Below are 16894 nucleotides of genomic sequence, written 5' to 3'. Positions count from 1 at the left end.
TGGAACGCTGAGGCAGAAGGATCGCCAGAGTCCAGCAGGTGAGGCTGCGGTGGCCAGGAGCGGCCACTGCACTCCAGTCTGGGCGACTGAGTGAGACTCCAACTCAAAAAAAAAAAAAAAAAAAAAAAAGATACAAAGATGCATTATTTTCACATGATACCATTATCATCTGAAAATGAATCTAAATTCTGTATTTTAACTGTAAATGTATTGGAAATTTAGACTTTCAATAGATTCCCAGTAAAATCGTGTTCTATCAAACCTAATAATGATTCATGTCAGCTACATGCCATAACATAGTGTGATAAGCATAGAGGAATGTTTGAGGCAACAAAAAATCTGCTTCGGGGTAAGGGTATAAAATATCTTTGAAATAATTGTCTATTCCAAGGCAATAGATTCCATAGCAAGTGCAATTGAAATATCAAGATGTTTTCTTATCTGCTTTTGATTGACGGGATACATAGACAGCTGTGTTACATAGGTGTGCTGTGTGATGGTGAGGTTTGGGCTTCTCTTGATCCCATCACCCAGGTGGTGGATGGTACCCAATAGGTGGTTTTTCAACCCTTACATCCCTCCCTCCCATCTCCCTTTATGAGTTTCCAGCGTCTGTTTTGCTCATCCTTAGGCTCATGCATCCCTAGTGTTAGGCTCCCACTTACAAGTGAGAACGCACAGAGTTTGGTTTTTGTTTGTTTCTGAGTTAATTCACTTAGGATGATAGTATTCAGTTACATCCATGTTGCTGCAAATACATGATTTCAGTTTTCAGGACTGTGTGGTATTCCATGGTGTATATGTACCACATTTTTCTTATCCAGTCCTCCAAGATGAATAGCGAGGTTGGCTCCATCTTTTTGCTATTGTGAATAGTGCTCTTATAAACATACGAGAGCATGTGTCTTTTGGTAGAATGATTTATGCTTTTATGGGTGTATATCCAGTAGTGGAATTGGTGGATTGAATGACAAATATATACTTAGTTCTTGAGAAATCCCCAAAGTGCTCTCAACAGAGGCTGAACTAGCTTACATTCCCATCAAGAGTGTATAAGAATTCCATTTTTGCTGTAACATTGCCAACAGCTGATGGTTTTTGACTCTTTAATAGTAGCCACGCAACTGGTGTGAGATGGTATTCTACTGTGGTTTTGATTTGCATTTCTCTAATGATCAGTGATTTTGAACATATTTTCATATCTTTGTTATCCCCTTGTATGTCTTCCTTTGAAAAGTGTCTGTTCATGTCTATGCACACTTTTTTAATGCGGTTATTGGTTTTTTCCTGTTAATTCTTTTGGGTTTCCAAGGAGTCGTTTTTGTTATGTTTAATAGCTATATGGAAAAAGTAAATATAAAAATCAAGCAGAATGGAGTCCTCAAATTAAGAAACATAAGACACTTAATTCATTATTTAAAGGTAATAATAAATACATAATTGAGTCTAAATGTCACTACTGGATGCAATGGAAGAAAACAAAGTATAAGTAGCAAGAGCAAGAATTAAGCAATGCCAAGGTCACCTTTATGCCTCCTCTGACCAATCACATTTGGTGATCTTGAGTTTCTGAATGATGTGAGACAGCAGATAAGGCCCAAGTCAACTTAAGGTAGTCAAATACATTAAAGAAAAACAAACACAAAATCTGCATGATGCAATATTCCAAGAGGCCATATTCCCAGATAAGATAGATGAAAAACATGATTCAAAAAACCAAAAGAGGATCCAGAAAGAATCTGAGTAAAATAGAATTGGCTGATACAAAGAAACCTAAAAATATGATGGCCTAATTATGACAAAATTTCTTTGTGACATAAGAGTCCAGAGGCAGACAGGTGGCCTTCGTGGTGTGGGTGGCTCTGCTGCATTAGGTCACTCAGGTGGGCTGGAGGTAACTCCACCCTCAGCAGATGGCTTTTCTTCTTCTTCACAATCAGACCTCCCCATATCTATTCCTCAGCCAGCATGAGCTATAACATAGTGAAGAACATAGGTTTTCTTCTTAAAGATCAAAAATACTTAATGTTCTTTCGTTTCAAGCAACATTTGAGAAGATCTCTATTAAGTGAATCTGCAGATACACCCACATTGTTTGCCTGTTTGTTTTAATTTGAAAATGTGTTTACAAGATTCTTGAAAATAATTTTTGAACATAAAATTACATTTTGGTCACCTGACTGAAGTTGTCATTTACCATTTCATAACTACTGCTAAAAAGTCATCTGTGTTAACAGTTAACTCAAACTGTTCTTGTTTGAAAGGAATACGTCTTTTTATTTCTTCAGACTCATTTTAATTTCTTCAATTTCCTTTATTTTTATACAGATTCAATGCATTAAGTTTAGTTAATGTAAATTTCATAGTTTTCACTATCACAAAATCCAAAATCCCCTGTGTTGCTACGTCAAAGATTTGCCTCTAGATGGCAAACAAACTGCACAATAAGCTAATATCAGAAAGTAAGGGTGATCCTGTCCTATTTTAACAGAGAGCCCCTAAGGTTGGAATGAGGCCTTGTGGGACCTGGAGCGCGTGGGAGGAGCTGTCTGTGTGCCGAGTTGTAGGGAAACCTTCTCTGTGCGGTGTGCTCTGACACTGGAAGCCCAGCCTTGACCCTCCCCACTGCCCTCCTAGGTCCCATTGGTTATGGACTGAACTGTGTCGCTCAAACGTAGGTTGAAGCCAAAATTCCTAGTGAGGAAATAGGACCTATTAAGAGGTACCTGTAGTCATAAGGCTGGGGCACTGATTTGGTAAGATTAGTTCTCTGCAGAATAGAAACCAAAGAGTTATCCTTTTCCCTCTCTCTCCAACTGTCTCCCCAGACCCCTAAGCAAAAGACATGTGAAAACAAGGCGAGAAGGTAGCATTTGGAAACCAGGAAGAAGGTCTTTGTCAGATAGTGAACCCTGCTGAAATTTGATCAGCCACCAGAATTGTGAAAACAAATGTCTGTTGTTTAAGTCACACAGCCCAGTGTATTTTGGTATGGCAATATGAGAAGTCTAATACACCACCCCACCCTCTCTGAACGGGATCAGCCTTGGGAGGACACAGCTTTGCCTGCTTTCTCCCGCTGATCTGACTCTCTGGCAAGGAAGGAGAACTTAGGTTTCATCCTTGGTTTCCTTACATTCAACAGGACCGTTTCTTTGACAATGGAGTTGTTAGCCTGTTGTGGTTTCTCATCAGAATTTCATCAAACTGAATGGATGTCTTGCTTGATTTGGGGATGTTCATGTTTCTTCTGCATGTAGACACCAGAAGGATTGTTATGTGGAGCCCGTCTCCAGCCTAACTTCCCTGTGTTCAGGAGAGACAGCTGCTGTCACCAGCAGGTGTGGCTAGAGCACCCACAATTTCCTAGCCTCAAAAGCAGGTCCAGCTCTGAGCTGCTGTTGGCTTCAGCTGACCCCTAGACATGATGCCTGCCTGAAACTGGGGCCATGGGACCAGGACAGGTATCACTCAGGCCATCAGAAACTGAGCTGCCTTCATGGTGACCCACTGTGAATAGAGTCCCGGCAGATGTGTGATTATGAAAGCTGGACAGCGAGATCCCATGTTTCTTCAGTCAGGAATGAGCCTGGAATTAGGCTGTGGAGAGGTTCCACCCTGTGACCATACAGCCAGAGAGCCATGCGGGCCGCTCTGTCTGATAGGAGACCCCAGGGAAGAACGGCCCATGCTGAGCTTGGGGACAAAACTCTTGCATTAGGAGCCCAGACTCACTCCCTGTCATCTTCCCAGCTCTGTACTCCCCAGAACCTCTCTAGGACCATTCAGAATCCTCAACATGAGTGGGCCACTGCTCTGCCTAGCAGAGGATGGGGGGTGGGGCCCGAACTTTCTGATCCTCCAGCTATTTTGCAGGGAAGAGACTATTACGTGATGCACACATTGCTGGTGTTAAATGTCCATGCTCAGTTTATCAAATTTAAAGTTATCAATTATACTAATAAAGTCATCGTTTTTCCATATACATGTCATTTTGATTTATAATACAAATATATCATATATACATATATGCCTATAATGTATATCCAGCATTTTATCGATATTTCCCAAATAATGTTTACATAACATGTACACATATATATAATTCATTTAGCACCTATTCTTTTTCTTTCTAAACAGATCAGAGTCTGGCTGAGTAAAGACTTGGGTGGTGACATTTGTTAAAGCTCCATCTTTAGCCACAGAAGTATCCCAGCCATTCAGAACCAGTCAGGACAGAGTTGAGAACAGCTGGCCCCAGGAGCCCAGGTCCTAACACTCTGGTCTTTCAGACTTTCACCATGGCCATGGCTCTGGAATTGGTACAGCACCTGTGGGTGTGTGAGCAGTTTCCTTTTCTGAAGCCCCTGCCAGGTAGGTCCATGGGCAGGGCCTTTAGTTCTTCCCAGGTCCTCAGCCCCGTGGCTCAGGAAAGTAGCTGCTTATGCCACAGCCCAAGGACAGAGCTTGGCAGATCTTGGGCAGTGTGAGCCTAAACTTATCCCAGGTTTGAGGACCCTATTCCACATCTCTCCTCATTTATTGCAGTACCTGAAAGCCTGTCCTGGCCTTAAATGTTCAGGTCACATTTCCACCACTGCTCAAGTTAACATGCCACCTGGAAAACTAGAAATGTGACTTTTGTCATCCTCAGGATCTGGCTTGTATCAACCCTCACTAGATAAAGACGTGCCTAAGATCTCTCCTTTCCCTCCCACTTAATTTATACATATTGTGAGAGTTAAACATGATGAAGCATACTTCCTCTCTCTCTCTGTCTCTCTTTTTCTTCACTGTTGGGCACCAGCTCTGACCTTGCAGGAGAAGGACTGTAAGCTCCTTCTAGCCCAGGGCAGGAGCAGGGATTAGAAGCACCTGCGATTAGCTCTACAATGTGATACAAGGGGAGTAAGGAGTGAGTAGAACTTCCGGGAAGAATTTTGATCCTTTATAAATGGGAAGAAGTGTAAAGATTTGCCTGGAATTTCCTCCTGCAAGAATTATGAGAGGACATAATGATTAGAGTATCTGCAGCCCTCTTGAGACGTCAGGCACTGAACCCAAATTTAAATAGCCAAAGTAGTGCAGGTGCAAAGCAGAAACGTAGAAAAGGACTGAGGCCTTTCTGCTGTCACCAAGCTGCTGCACACACCCTAAATGTTTCAACCTTCAGACTTCCTGTCATGACTTAAGCCATGCCCATGATTTAATTATTTCTAGAATTAGTTTAATAAATCCAGAATAAATACTCAAAGGAAGAAGACTTGCTGGGCCTTAGACCTGCTCTTAAGGACAAGACGGGCATTATCACATTATGTGAAGGTTTGCAGGCGTCTGAGGCATGAAGGGCAGTAATCACAATAAGAGATGTTCTTCCCAGGCATCTTGGTCACGCTAGGTCCGTGGCTAGAGAAACCCAAATCACTGTGACATGTTTATAAATTCTGCTCTCTTCCTGTCTTCACTTCTCTTTTCACATCCTAACCACAGAACACTCCCTTATTCTCCTTAATTCCTTTCTCCTCCAAGATCATGAAGATAGAACAGTGGTTAGAAACAGTCAAAAAAAGACAGAACCTGATGGTTGTATGCATTTCCTCAGCACCAAAATGTTTTCCAGTTTCTCCATCTTCTCAGTGGTTTTAGATGGGCACATGCTGTCTCTCCAACTAGATTCCTATCAGAGGTTGCATTTGGTAGCTTTAAAAAAAAAAGCTTCCAGACAGTCTGTGCTGGATTCCAGGGAGGGAAGCAGGTGGCTGAATCTGATGCACAGCATGGACCAGGCGAAAGTGAGTCCTGAGAAAAAGCTGTGGGCATGAGAAGAAAGTAAAAAACACACCTGTGGCCACAGTTAAGAAGCCAAGAGTGAGTACCATGTATCCAGCAACAAGGGGCAAAGAAGCTGATTGATCTTTGGGGTGATGTTGGCTGGGTCTAGGTGAAGGATGACAGAGGTTTTAGCATGTTTGGAGAAATGGGGGTGGACATGTGACAAGAATCATATTTGGGAGGCGTTTGGGGTTTGGGATTATTGGATTTACTTCTGTTCATTACAAAGTGGCCAGTCAGTGTGCTGTGCACGCAGCACAATACGTGATTTATGATCTTGAGCTAAGAAGTGAGAGAGCGGAGCCAGGGAAAGAAAATAAGATTGTGCTCTTGGTTTTGTAATTATTTCTTTTACTAAGGGTTGCTCTATGCTTTCTGGTTCTCAGGAAGGAGACTTCTAGTCTCCTCAGGCTTCCTGGGTGACCAAGGTGTTGACTCTACTGCACATTTCCTTTCCCTGATCATCCCTCCTTTCTGAAAGACGGCCTAAGTGCTTCACTAGAGGCTCAACTTCGTACCCAATGACTTCAGTTTAGTGTTTTCTTTTGCCTTTGTTTGGCCATCATCTTAGCAACTTAAAAAAACAATTTTTTCATTGTTTCCTAGCTATTAAAAATGCCGTCTTAGCTAATCACGATGATCACTTTCAGAACACTTAACATACCTGCAAATTCTTGTTAAGATCTCCAAGTGCCTGTGCTCATAAAGCTGCACAAGAAGCCATGCCCTCTCCAGCACAGGTGCCAGTTCCTTTCACAGTGTTTCGTCCACTAGCTCTGCAGAATTCCTCAGAGCAGGTGTTGTTTACCCAGCATCACATGGTTAGCAATTGAGGGGTCTCAGCTTCAAACTCAGCTCCGTGCGATCTTAAATATGTTCCTTTCTCACAACCATGCTCATTCCATAGAAGACCCACAAGGCTATAAAATCAGAGACAAAGCTGGGAGAATGATGTGAAACTGCTGCCTTCACCCTTCACCATGCTGTCTGTAAACTGAAAGATGGCTTTTTCTGCAGTTTTGCCTACAAAGCACAACTTCTTCGAAGCCTTTAGAGACACTAAATGCTATTCTTTCTGCTTTTCATTAGGACACGTCTTACATTGTTCTACTTCTCGATCTTCCCTGCCATCCTCATTTCCCTGACTCAGTCCTTCCCTCTCAGATGTGTCCTGTAAATCTAACTTGCCCTTCTAATGTGAGAACAAAGGGAAAAAAAATATCCTAACTCCCTTGTTTTATGAGAGCTGACCCCTGGGCTCTCAGATACCAAGATAGTACAAAAGCTCAAAATATTGCCAACCTAAAATAATTCTGATGCTTGCTCTCCCTAAGAGAAATATGTTCTCTGTCCCTTATCAGAATTGACAAGAAAATAACAAGGTGGAACTGATGGAAAACACATACTAAAGGCGATCTTTCATAATCTACTTGTTCACCTTTCTAATGCAACATATAAATAGGTTGGTAGAAGATTTTATGGTGGGAAAATGTACGAGAAACCCTGTAGTGTATGAGGGGAGACCCCCAAAAAACTGGAACTATCTTTAGGAGGGCAGAACTGTTCAGTATACTTGGAACTTGTTCCTCCATATCAAATGGGCAACTGAAAGTTTTTTTTTTTTTGGTGAGAAAGTAGGATTTACTGAGATGACTGCAAAGCTCCCACAGTGGGAGGGGACCCGAGGGGGTTGCCCTTAATCGACGTTTTTACCTGGAAGTTTTGAGAAGGTTGAGTCACAATTTGTGGAAGAAATGTCCAAGTTGAGGCAAACAGGCAACTGGTTCTTCCGCCATGACAATGTACGTGCCCACATGACGCTGAGTGTTCAGCAGGTTTTGATGATAAACTACATGACCCCATGCCCCATCCTCCCTATTCACCCATTTCACCCTGAGCGATAGTCTTTTTTTTTTCGTTTCCACAGATAAAAAACTGACTGAAAGGGAAATGATATAGAGTAGGTAACCAAAAAATGACAGAAGCATTAAAAGGCATCAAAATTGATGAGCTCAAAAACTGTTCTGAGCAGTGGAAAGTGCATCTCGGTAGCTGTATTAAATCAAACAGAGACAACTTTGAAGGGAACTGAAATTTAAACATGTAAGAATAAATACACATTTTTTAATACATAAATTCTGAGATTTTGGGGTCTCCTCTTGAATAGAGAGGTATCGGCTAGTTTAATTATTGGCAATTTCCAGCTGCAGATGACATCTGATTAGTCATATTTTACACAGCATTTTTATTCTAAGATACTCAGAAGTGCATAAAAGAGAGAAAGAAAAGAGGATAGCTACATACACAGGGAGATAAAAGACGTTCCTTCCCATTGCCTTCATTTCATATTGTTGCTATAACAAATCACCAAGACCTTATTGGCTTCGCATAACCTGCTTTTATTATCTTATAATACTGAAGGCAAGAAGTTTCACTGAACTAAAGTCAAGGAGTCAGCAGGGCTGTTTCCCTTCTGGTTGCTCAGAGAGAGATAATTCAATTCTCTGCTTTCCATCTTTAAGATACCCCCACGTTTCTGGCTGCATGGCTCCTTCTTCCATCACTCCATCATCCATTTCCACTGTCCCAGCTCTTCTCTCACTGGGACACTCCTCCTGCCCTATTATAAGGACCCCTGTGGTTAAAATGGTCTCAAGCATTCAGAATAATCCTCTGACCGCAAAGTTCTTAGCTAAGTCACATCAACCAAGTTCCTTATGACATTTAAAGTAACATTCATAGGCTCCGGATATTATGACATGGATGTCTTTAGAGGGGGCCATTGTTCATCCCACTAAGGACTCTCATCATCACAACTGTCTTCCCCTAAAGCAGAATAAAATATCACAAGGCAGACTTATGAGGGAAGAGAGGTGGAAGAAACCTGAGTCCTGGGGACCCTCTGCTCTGTAGATTTTAAGGTCTAGCAAATTTTCATTCAGTGTTCTTATACTGATGCTCTAATGTGGACTTCATGGTGTTTAGATATTTGTGGAGGCTACTTTGATTTTGTGACATAGGAAAAAAAGAATTACTGGCAAACCTAATCTGAGATTGGCTTAGAGAGATGAAATTTTTTTGTTTAATTTTCTGATAATTTTTAAGCATCAAAAATGAAGTGTTACTCACAGGTTCTTCTCCTTGCCCCCTGAAAAGTCAAAAACATATGAGGTAAGGTGTGGTGGAAACAAAGTAGCAATGCCAGCAATTGAGAAGGCCAGACTCATGCCTCTAAGAAACTATCTCTACTTCATCCTACACGTAGGGGTTTAAATAGGACAAATGAGTATGGCAAGCATACAGAATGGGTGTAGGGTGCAGATCTGCATGTCTCCTTCCGCTATTGGGTTATTTTCCATCTGAGGTGTTGGCTGGCACCATCTTAATCACAGTCGAGTGATAAATTAACAACCTTGAAATAATCTCTAGATGGGAAAGAATTTCGTGGCTGGGTCTTTATGTCTGGTTTGTTTCAGGATAATCTCTGGAATTTCTAAACAAGCATATAGCTAGATAACTGTGTATTGTACAAGGGAGTGTCTCATGGGAAAAGGGACAAAAGAAACTCCTAGGGCATGCTTCAAGGCTACATTTTTAGGAGTAAGAAAGAAGAAACAAGAAAGAAAACCAAAAGCTTTAAAACAAATTTTAAGGATAAGATTCTCAGTTACAGTGGCAAGAATTCACACCAGGGATATGCTTCATGGATGAAAATTTGTCTGTAGTCTTAGGTTGAGTAGCCCAGCACAAAGGATTTCTGTCAGGCAGCATATTTATAAACCACTTGAAACATTGGGAGGAAATGAGAAAAGTGACACAGGGAAGAGAGACAGTGAAAGGCTCCTCAGTAAGGAGCTATTGCTTGAGGGGGATAGATTTCAAGCCCAGGTGAGAACACAGAAAAATGCCCCTGGGTTATTCCATCTGAGAGATGAGGGAGCTGGAGTGTGTATACACCTCTATCATCACTGACTGAGGGGTGTCTGAGGGGATGCTCATCTGTGTCCTGTGCTCTGCCACCTGTGTGGATAGACCTGCCTTCCCAGCTTCAGAGAGGACCGGAGGGGAGATATGGCCATGGGAGTCAGCAGAAGTGTAAAGGAAAGGCCCAGGTTAGCAACAGTGACTGCTACATTCATACACACACACACACACACTGCTACATTCATACACACACACACAACTTATCTCAATCCAGAGCTGCCCATCTCTGAACCCAAAACCCGGCAGGCTGTCTGCTGTGAAGTTCTCTTGAAACTCGGGATCTGGAAGAGAAGCAAGGCCATGCCCCCATGGTCTGACACTTCATCGTCATACACCAGTAAAACTCCCTGGAATCTCTGGACTACAGTCTGCAGATGCTGACACAGCTGGTTCCACAAGTTCTGGTGCTGAATCAGGCTGGGATGCCCTGGGCAAAGATAGAGATAGGATGTATACAGGTTCAAATCTATGTCCAAGTTTTTTCCAGATTCAATATTTTTTTATATATACATGGGCAGTGGCATGGCAGGAGATTGAAACTTTCTCTCCTGAGTGTGCAGACAGGGAAACTGGCATCTGTATCAGGATGATGTCCCCACTCACAGCAAAAGACTAAAAGAGGAAAGTGGCATTGATGTTGCATGGCAGGGAAATCCAATGAGCAGTAGTTCCCCTTACTTAGGAGGGTTCAGTGACTTGGCCTTTTTCCAGGCCACACCCTCACCTGCTCTCCAGAAAGCCAGGCTCTAGGGGAGCAGTGCCCAAGCACCCAGAAACATGATGGTGGGGAGTCCAGCTCAGCGCATTATTCAGGGGAAGTGATCTTGATCTTCGTCTTTGGAGGCAGTTGGTCACTGGAGCCTAGATCTATCCAGAGTTTCAAGTTTCTCTCAATCCAGGATCCTACAGTTGGAGGAATAAGCAGAGACGTGTTAAAGTAATGAAATCTGGCATCACTGTTCTTTCCTTCATGCTGAAGAACTGTGTTAAATAATACCCAGTGGCAGAATATGGGAATAGAATATGGGGCCCATAAACCAAGAACAAGGTACAGCCCATTTAGTCCCTGGATATTAAAAAAAAAAGTAGCTCTCCAATGGTGGATCTGTGACTAATGGTCTCATGGAGAAATCATGGTATCATCTTTGTGCATTTGATGTGAAATGCTTTACCTTATATGAGTAATAACATGGCTTAAAGTCTTTACTAAATGCTTTTTAATATATTGAACGTGTTCCTGAGAATTTTTTTTCCATTTCAGAAAAGGAAACAATGTCATACTCACAGAGATGTTGCTAGTGCAGCACATATGATTTTTACTCCCACCAAGTTTATTTGAGTTGCTTAAAGACCTGACAGCAAGCCTTGCCCCAATTTTATTATGCATCCCCTCAAACAAGGACATTCTCCTACATAATGAAAACACAACCATAGAATACATTACTCCATCTAGTCCTTAGGTTCAATTTACACTTGCCAATTATTACCTAAATATCTTTTGTAACAATAGGTCCTCTAGAGAGAAATGCATTCTCTGCAGGCAAATTTGTGCTGCCATGGTCTTACATGGGACACTGCCCTGTGCTGAGTTACTGAGATGACCCAGTCCTGCAGCTGTGCCCAGTCTGCCCCACTGCCTGATGATTCACAGGTTTCCAGAGCACAGCCCACTGCCCTGAAGACTTATTAATAGGGTGGTGACATGCTGTGCAGGAGTCAGTTCCAGTCAGAGCACAGCATGGACCTAAGGGCCCCACTCAGCTCCAGGGTCTCCTGCTGCTCTGGTTCCCAGCAAAGGAAGGAGAGCACTAGGAACTGACTCAGTCGGTGTGCTCAGTACCGCCTGGCTCTTCAGGGAAGTTTTCTTATAACACAATTGTGTGAGTATTTGTTTTCATGCTTTCAATCTCAGGAGCGAATTGTGACATCCAGATGACCCAATCTCCAACCTCCCTGTCTGCATCTCTAAGGAGACAGAGTCACCATCACTTGAAGGGCAAGTCAGAGTATTAGCAATGCATTATGTTGGTAACAGCAGAAACCAGGGAAAGCCCCTGAGTTCCTGATCTATCGTGCAACCAGACTGCACTCAGGGGTCCCATCACGGTTAGTGGCAGTGGACCCAGGACAGATTTCACTCTCACTATCAGCAGCCTGCAGCCTGAAGATGTTGCAACATATGACTGTCTACAGGATTACAGGACTCTTCCCACAGTGTTTCAAGTCATAACAAAAATCACTGAGATATGTGAGGCTGGGCTGCCCGAGATGCTTCTTCTGGAACCTCCTTCTGCCGTGTCAGGTTTTGAATGTCATTGGTAGATTTTGTTAGAAGGATCCATGAAAGCTCCTGTGCACCCTCTCTCTCCCACTTCTCAGCTTCAGCAGCACAGACATAACGATGCTTCTCCAGATTTAAGAAATCAAACTACTAGTCCATTTGACAAATCTGTGTTATGGGATCATTGAAGTTCATAAAGCAAGAGAGAAGCCATTCCAGGTTTTCAAAGCAGGAATTGTGATTAATTCAGAGAAGGTGAATATAACTGCAACTTTTCAAAGCCTAGGTTATGTTAATCTCTTAACCCAGGGGATTATCTGGTGTTTCAGAAACCAGAGTGCACCTGCCCCTGAAAGTAACGACTGCTTAACCATGTGGTCCTCATATCTGTCTGGGAAGCCCAGGGATGGAGGTGCTGATGCTCTCGGGTGATGTAGTACCTCTCCAGGTAATCCTCGAGTCCTCCCTTTAGTCTATGTGTCTCCCTGCCAATGAATACTTAATCATCTCCTAAATTCCAAATTTCACAGGAGGGCCTCCTCATTTAACAACTATACAGGAATCCAGAGAAGGAATATGGGTTTGGAAAAATATGCTTCCACAAGTGAATGTGATGATGGAGAATTAACAGCTGACAGCCCGCTATGGTCACTTTTTCCACAAGGCTCAGCATTTTGTCAGCATTAACCCCAGAATACAACTGAATATATTGTCAAGGATTACCAGCAAGTCTGAATTGTATCATGAAAACTTCACTAGGTCATAGAAAACAACCACCACCACCACCACAACCACCAAGGAAATTGTGTAAAATATATAACAATCATTTGACAAACAGTTTTCTTGTTCAAAAGACAACAAAAAGTAAATATCAATATACCAATTTTTCCTTAATGAGAAGAACGTTTATCCAGAAGCCAGCAGCACCTTCACTGTTAGCTAAAAGCATGATACATACACTAAATAGAGACCCATCTTACATTTGCAGGATGGGAATCTTCATTTAACAAGGTAATAGATGATCTATAGAATGTTTAAGAAGCTATGTCTTAGGTGATATTTATTCTAGCTAAAGGGATTTCTTTTTTCCCCCAGTGAAGCTATTAAAGAAAATTTTAATTGAAAGTCACATGTTCAAAACACATTCAGCTTTATTTTCTATTCAATTCAACATATTTGTAAACATTTTGAGTATTCTAAAGTTTGGTAAATATAATTATCTGTCTGTCAAAATAACTTGATTTTTAAATAGTAAAGGTTTTTTTTAGAAAATTTAGTAATTTCCAAGGCAAAAGAATACACTAAAATTGTATGTAACCGTGTTAGAGATTATTGGACCTCATTCCCCAATTTAGCTTGGATTGGGGAGTTTGTTCATTCCTGCAACTCGCCATTAAAATGCAGCACCTACGGAGTCCCTGCCCTTTAGCCTCGGCCTCAGATAATGCAGTCTATGGACTGGAGACAAGCTCAGTGCCCTGTAGCACAACCATCCAGCCAAGCCCTGCGGTGATCAGCCAGATAATTGTTAACATGAACATCCAGGAACATGAAAATAAACACTTAGTGTAATAAGACACTAAGTTTTAAGTAGCTAATTACCAGTCATTATTGTAAAAAAAAACTGACTAATACGGAATTTACACAATCACCCTTAAAGATTGATACATCTCATTAAAATTGATGGCATCAATATAAATATTCATCATTCTATTTATGAAGATACAAAGACAAAAATTTTAAAGAAACTGAAACCCAACAATATGCCACTAAAACACTGAAATTTGCCTTATTTATGTAATATATACACGTATAAGTGTAACATACATATTGATGCTTGAATATTTTTTAAAAAGTTGACTACAGACACATCATATATGTACACACATGCATATATATATATATGAACACTCAAATATGCATAAATTTTTATATAAATTAAACCTATTAACATAATTCCAGTTACCCCCTATCAGAAACTTGGTGTCTAGGACCAAATATTGTTCCTTCTCTGGCTCTAGAATTTTTCGTTGTAATCTTTATTTCTAAAACCCTCCCCAAAATGATGTGCACATCTTAAAACATTTTTCTAACTCAGAGGAGGTAGGAATGGTATGGATCTTTTGCCTAATGTGAAGCATTGCATCCTATGGAAGTCCCCATTATGTATATGTCCACAATGATGCTATGTTGCATGGAATTATCAGACCTGAATGCTGGCCTAATGCCACATTACTGCCATCGTCAAGGAATCCCTGGAATACTAGAAATCACGATAGTGGGTAAACACCAAAGTTACATTGTTGGCCACTTGGCAAAGAGACTGGAAATTCAATAACATTGGCTATTGGTGTAGAGTGATCATCAGGCCTCATAGAAAACTCAACTATGAAACAATCCTATGGTTAAAAACAAAATTGGTTTAGAGAGCTGTGACCAGACCTTTGACAATGGACCAAGAGCAAAAACAAACGCTTCTCAAGTGACCATTCATCTAAATTCCACTACTGAGCAGGGGCTCTAATAATTGGTACAATCTAACACATGCACCAGTTGCCTTTCCCAGGGAAGCTCATGAACCACTATCATGGAAGTCCATGCATGACCTCAACAATATGAATTTCATCAATAAGCCTCACATGGCTACTGGCACATCTGAGCATCCACCCTGTTCAAGAGAATGATCCCTCCTGAGTCCCTAACATTGTTTCACACATCAGGGATCAGCCCTACAACTGGTGTCAAGTGATCACAGCAGAATGTAGAAGGCACTGGTTGTATTTCTGTATAGGTATTTGTATTTGTCTTTCTTGTCAGGCATGTTGCTGCCAGAAACATCACTGATAGTCTTTCTGAGGGTCTATAAATCCTTAAGTAATACAGCAGCAACAAAGTAATTTAATTACAGCAAATAGAAGAGGAGCGAAGTAAAGTGTGTATGCTCATGATCTTGTCATGTGCACAACCCCAGCAGTCCTTATGGAATGGGGAAACCCCATTATTACTTAGACAAAGCAGACACACAAACGTTTGTGATGTTGAATTACTATCCCACCGAATGTGGTGGAGGCCCTGAAAAACTGTGTATGGTTCTTTAAATCCATAAACAGAATATTTTTTCCCCTGAGAAATAAAGGATAAACCCATCACTATTTATTTTATCTACTGAGAAGACTGAAATTTTATTTCTATTCACTCAGGTCTACGGTTTTTCTTCCTGACAGTTCTTAATCTAACGGGATGACAGGGCAATTGCTTCATTAAAGTAGAAAAAATGATGAACATGTGTCCATTTAGTTCTCATATGATATAGATAAACCATCCACAAAGAATGTTTTGGTGGGAGATGTGGTTATAGATTCTGATAATCAAGGGAAATAGAAGTCCTTGTACAGATTTTAGAGTGGAAGTAGAAAATATGTACAATTTATAAAAATCTTCAGGATTGTTTCTATATACTGCCACTTTCACCAGTAATAATTAGGAGAAATGTCAGCAGACTTCAGAATGAAGTTCTGGGTAATACAAGTCAAGCATCACATGCACTTGGAAACCTAGAGAGACAAAGGGGAGAGGAACTACAAATTGAGATAAGAAGACCAGCTATGGCCTCTTAATCAGCTTTTGAGAGTTGAGAATCAGAGGAGTTAGTCCATTAATTTCTCTTAGAAGCAGTTAGTTATGGGAGAAGCCATTACAACTGGAAAAATAAAATGTGTATGTATTATCATGAATTAGGCAGATTAAAAGCTTTGGAAAAAATGTGAGGAGCAGGCTCAGGAAATTAGCCTATATCAGATTCTCCTGTGTTTCTATAGTCATAAAAATCCACCTATAGTGACAGAAAGCTGATGGAACTCTCAAAAGAGAAATAGAAACTATGAAAAGGACCAAATGGGAATTCTAAAGATAAGAAGTACAAAAACACAACTGAAAATACACTAGATAGGTCAAGAGCATTTAAGTTGGTAGGAGAATCTGTGAACTGAAAGACTGTTCAATCAAAATTATCTAATCAAAAGAAATGATAAAAAAAAGAAAATAACAAGACCTCAGATGTTTAAAAGTCAATGTGTACAATTCCAACAGGTGTGTAATGAAAATCAATGGAGAAAAAACGGAGAAAGTGGCCAAAAAAGGGGGAAAAATTGAAAAATAATGGCAAAAGCTTTTAAAAAGTAATGAAATGCATTAATCTAAAGATAAAAGAAATCAATTAAATTTATTCATGGTAAACATGATGGTCTTCATAACTACGCATATTACAGAAAAATGTGGAACCAAGGAAAAGAAGGCAAATCTCAAATATATCGAGAAAAAACTGGCTTATTCTTTACAGGGAAACAATAATAAAGCCACTCACTCACTTTTCATCATGACCAGTGGAGTCGAGAAGACAGCATAATGGCATATGTAAATGCTAGAATTAAAACAACAAAACAAAAAAACACTCAACCGAGGATGCAGTGCCCCGTAAAACTATGCTTCAAAAACGAAGGCACAGTGAACAGATACAGAGTTGCAGAGAAGACTTGTTGAGGATCCAACATCCTATACGGGAGGGGCCAGAAAAGAGAGGGTAGGGACAGGTGACAGGACAGGTAGGCGCCTAGCACAGGGACCGGGGCACTGTTGAAAGAATGTTAAGTGCAAAGCAGGAATGAGAGGTAGAGAGAGAGAAACAAAGGAAAGACAGGAGGGAGAAGAGAGAGGAGACAGAATTAATGGTGGAAGAAGAGAAGCCTGGGAGCTGGAGGAGCGGCAGAAACAGGGGAACGGGACGGTCCAAGGAGGGAG

The 16894-nt window shown here is 41.1% G+C and overlaps 2 long non-coding RNA genes across 2 annotated transcripts; both read right to left on the bottom strand.

The window, feature by feature from the left end:
• Nucleotides 1-1399: 1399 nt before the first annotated feature.
• On the bottom strand, nucleotides 1400-5799 carry LOC103259161. Its single transcript, XR_504219.1, has 2 exons — nucleotides 5578-5799; nucleotides 1400-1973 (listed from the first exon to the last, which is right to left on the bottom strand). It is a non-coding gene; the product is annotated as an uncharacterized LOC103259161 (long non-coding RNA).
• Nucleotides 5800-7936: 2137 nt separating this feature from the next.
• LOC110595526 lies at nucleotides 7937-10714 on the bottom strand. The gene is made up of 2 exons (XR_002481902.1): nucleotides 10541-10714; nucleotides 7937-10243 (listed from the first exon to the last, which is right to left on the bottom strand). It is a non-coding gene; the product is annotated as an uncharacterized LOC110595526 (long non-coding RNA).
• Between the last annotated feature and the right edge of the window lie 6180 nt (nucleotides 10715-16894).

Source organism: Carlito syrichta, unplaced genomic scaffold, assembly GCF_000164805.1.
Source record: "Carlito syrichta isolate Samal-C Ts95f unplaced genomic scaffold, Tarsius_syrichta-2.0.1 Scaffold302552, whole genome shotgun sequence".
Lineage (NCBI taxonomy): Eukaryota > Metazoa > Chordata > Mammalia > Primates > Tarsiidae > Carlito > Carlito syrichta.
This window is presented reverse-complemented; position numbering and strand designations above follow the sequence as displayed.